We start from the raw sequence: 4,024 nt of genomic DNA, 5'->3' as shown, positions 1-4,024 counted from the left end.
CCTCAAATTTAGTTAACATATCATTATATACATATAGAAATAAATTATACCTTCTTTATTTATCCATTGGACACAGGTTATTTTCACATTTTGGCTATTGTGAATAATGCTGCAATACATATGGGAGTGCATATATTTCTTCGATAACATGTTTTTATTTCCTTTCAGTATACCCAGAAGTGGAATTGCTGAATTATATGCTAGTCCTTCTTTTAATTTGTTGTGGAATCTTTATATTACCTTTCATAGTACATATATACACTCGTTTTTGTCAATGGTTGAGAAGTAGGGTGCATTGGAGAAAATTACTACGGGATTCTTATCTTTTTAGTGAAACTTTGAATGATGTTACTCTTCAACGGGCATTTCTTTTATATTATAAGCAATCAATTGTTTTACACTTAGCATTGCCCTTTCCTTCTCTAATTGAACCTTAACATAATTGATAAACAAGTTTTCAATATAGATTAAATTATACTCTTTCCTGTTTCTTATTCTATTGAACAAATCCCCACATTTTTGAGGGGAAAAACAACAGGACAGTGGCTGGGAAATGATGGCTGATGAAGAGGAAGAAGTCGAACAGATCTTGCAGAAATTGCAGGAATGGGTGGATCAACTGTTCATTTCGAGGGTTATTTCAAGACACATAGCGTTGAGGATGCTGGGAGGAAGCAGCAGGATGTGCGGGAAGAGATGGAGGAGGCCCTGCAGCAGATGACGGAAGCAGCGGGTTCTGTTCAGGGCAAGGCCCGGGCCCTGACGCTAACTGGGAAGCACTGAACGGGACTCCTGACTATAGCCCTAAGGCTGAGGAGCTTCTGTCCACGGCCGTGAAGCTGGAGCCCAAGCGGGTGGCAGCCTGGGACCAGCTCAGGGAAGGGTACTGGAAGAAAGGGGATGTTGCAGCTGCCCACACTGGCTTCTCAGGAGCCCTCATCCATTGCAAGAACAAAGTCTCCCTTCGGAACCTGGCAGTGGTGCTTTGTCCGCTGCGGACTGACTCCGGGGATGAGCATTCTCGCCATGTCAGGGACCGAATCAGGCTAAGCTGGCTGTGCAGATAGATATCCACCATGGCTGCTCCTGGTATATTGTGGGGAATACTTACATTCCCTATACTTCAATATTGGCCAGAACCCTAAAAGCTCCCAGCAAACCCTCAGGGTTTATGCCCAAGCAGGAAAGGTTGACAAGACAGCTTCCAGCAATTCTGATCTTCATCTGACCCCGATGACGTTGCATAAATGTGAAGGGAATTACCGGGGGGGGGGGGCCCTGGAGGTCTTCTCTCAGGCAGCAGCACTGGACCCTGCCTAGCCAGGTCCCCTGCGAAGAGAGCAGCAGCTCCTGGAATTGTTCAATAGATTAGCCAGCCTCCTTGAGCGCCAGGGAAGGTGAAGGCCGAAAAGTGGCAGAGCCTGCGGGGCCGCTTGCGCCCAGCCCATCTAGGCCCTTGTGGTGATGGGCACTACCAGTCGGCCTCCGGGCGGAAGGTGACCCTGGAGCTCAAGCCGCTGAGTGCACTGCAGCCTGGTGTGCACGGTGGTGGTGTGGTCCTGGCAAAGGAGTGTTCAGCCTTACCCCAGGGGAGAAGGTCCCCTTCACATTTGGCCTGGTAGATTCTGGCAGACCTCGCTATTCAGTGACGGTGTATAATGTGGGGCAGAATTGGGGAGTGCTCACTGGAGACTCTGTAGCCACCCCTGAGGCCCACCTTCGGCTTCACGGAATTCAGCACCAAGGAAAGGACGACTTACTCTTTTTCCAGTGGTCGTGTGGAGACACCCCTTTTGCTAGTGGTGAACGGGAGGCCTCAGGTCTCTGGCAGCTGGGCCACGGGCCACAGTGTGAATGCGCTTATTAACCCGCATGCCAGAGAGGGAGTGGAGGAACGGGGGGTAAGCTCCAGGGCGCTGTTCAGCGGGACCGGACGCACCCACTGACTCATCCAGAGTGCGAGGCCGTTTCAGATGGTGACCTTTCCTTCCTCTGCGCTGGAAGATGCCCTGTGCCCTTCTTTTCTCTTCTGATAACAGGTCCTAGCTCTCTCTGGGGCCGCCTACTCCTGTGTCTTTCATTGCTCTTCTATGTTTTAGGCAAAGAGCATGGAATTGGTCCAAGTGTTGGGGTCTTGCTGTTGAACAGAGCCCCTAACCCGAGCCTCCTTCCCGAGCCTCATGGGAATTGATCATTTCAGTATTTGCGGTAAGGGAGGGGGCTTAGTTTTATAATGGCTTGGTTTTTGAGCAATTTTTATCTTATTTTTATTTTTAAAATTTAAGTTTACCCCCTTCTTTGGGACTGGAAAAGAATTAACTCTGTTTGGAAAGCAATTTAAAAATAAAAAAGACTTTCCATTCATGAAGCAATGCAAAAATTTCAATAATGTATTATTTTATTATATATGGATGTACTAGAAAAGACTTATAAGGGCCTACCAATCTATGTTCAATTAAGTGTAGTGGTCACTCTATTTTCTTATTAAACTTCAAGTTATAAGATGTATCACTTGTAGTCTTTAGAAAATCACCATTGTAGATGATGGAACTGGTTTTATTTAAACGTACTATATGCAGATTTACAATTTTCAATGTCACTGTTTTGACAGGAAAGAGATAGGTCATGTGTACTTGAAAATTCAAATGAGCCAAATTTTGTACTAACTCATCTCTATCTACATCTGGCTCTTTGCATTCTTGGTAAAACAGTCCACTCTCTCTTCCTCACTTTCTCTAAACTGAATTAGCTGCAAAATTTTGCAAAACAACCTGAGAGTGAGATAGGAGCTATCAACAAGTTCACCTCTGCTGCTGTCACCAGTTCATGTGTGTGCTTGTTCATGTGTGCTAGTTCATGTGCATGCTAGTTCATGTGTGTGCTAGAGGTAAAGCATACCACTTTGACCGTCATATCCTCACTTACTGATGTGTCAAATCTTGGCTTCTGGTTTTATAGCATAACAATTAACAATATCAAAATATTTTCCTATTTTTGGAAATGCACATGCTTTTGGCCTGCAGTCCTATCTCTTCCTGGGGTTAACTCAGAAAATTTACTTAGCATTCTGATAGCTTATTGAGCTCATTTTGTGATAGTGCTTCATTCACTGTGTGAAGTATATCAGAGCATTGGCCTATCAGAAACGTGGACAATGAAGTGTTTTTGGGTGTTGCTGTTGTTGTTTTGCTTTATAAAATGTGCTGATCATAACATTTTAGATAAATTCATGAATCATGTTTGACTAAATTGCAGAAAGCAAATGGGAGATGGCAACAAATACATGAACATTTTGTGAACAAGATGCTCCCTGTTTTAAGCTGCTTCTTATGTAAATTGTTCTTCTTTGGCAGTTTGATTTTGTTCAGCTTTAAATTATGATGGCAGCATAGAATTGTACAGTTGGCATTGACAGGGGTCTTTGAAAACCTTATTTTTAACAATAAGGAACCTGATAGTGGAGAGAATATGCAATTCACACACACAGAAAAATACAGGTAGCTAATAACAGACTCGGGACTAGTATTGGCATCTTCTCCTATTCTGTTTAGTTTTCCTTTTTAAACTTTAAACTGCCCATCCAGATCATTTTTTTTAGAGACACATATAAGAGCACCTATTATATAATGAGTGAAATTTCACATTTATTTCCTTGTTGTTCATGCAAAGCACACATACAAAAAATAAAACAAAATCAAAGAAACAAATATTTTACTAGCAAATACTGCCATTTTGTTCAGGGCAAATGATTATTTTCTATTTCATCTAAAATAAACATTAACTTTGCTATATTTTGTGTAATGGCATGTTTTTAACACATCGATAAAATTTTATTTAATTTATGAGCCACAGCTGTCAACTCCATGGAAATCTTGTTAGTGCAGTGATATGGAAACCTTTCCCTGAAATCTTGTTAAAAATACCCCTGGGAATTCATATTTATATCCATTTAAGAAAGTGGATGAACAGAACCTGCCTAATCTAATTGGAGAGAAAAAAATCAATGATATTCTCTTATCAAGTC

The 4,024-nt window shown here is 42.3% G+C and overlaps 1 pseudogene; it reads left to right on the top strand.

Annotated features, from left to right (window-relative positions):
- Positions 1–532: 532 nt before the first annotated feature.
- On the top strand, positions 533–1,946 carry LOC129079025 (tetratricopeptide repeat protein 5-like; annotated as a pseudogene).
- The last annotated feature ends 2,078 nt before the right edge of the window (positions 1,947–4,024 follow it).

This window comes from Pteronotus mesoamericanus, unplaced genomic scaffold (genome assembly GCF_021234165.1).
Source record: "Pteronotus mesoamericanus isolate MK-2021 breed Mesoamerican mustached bat unplaced genomic scaffold, CSHL_Meso_final contig_75, whole genome shotgun sequence".
Classification (NCBI taxonomy): Eukaryota; Metazoa; Chordata; class Mammalia; order Chiroptera; family Mormoopidae; genus Pteronotus; species Pteronotus mesoamericanus.
This window is presented reverse-complemented; position numbering and strand designations above follow the sequence as displayed.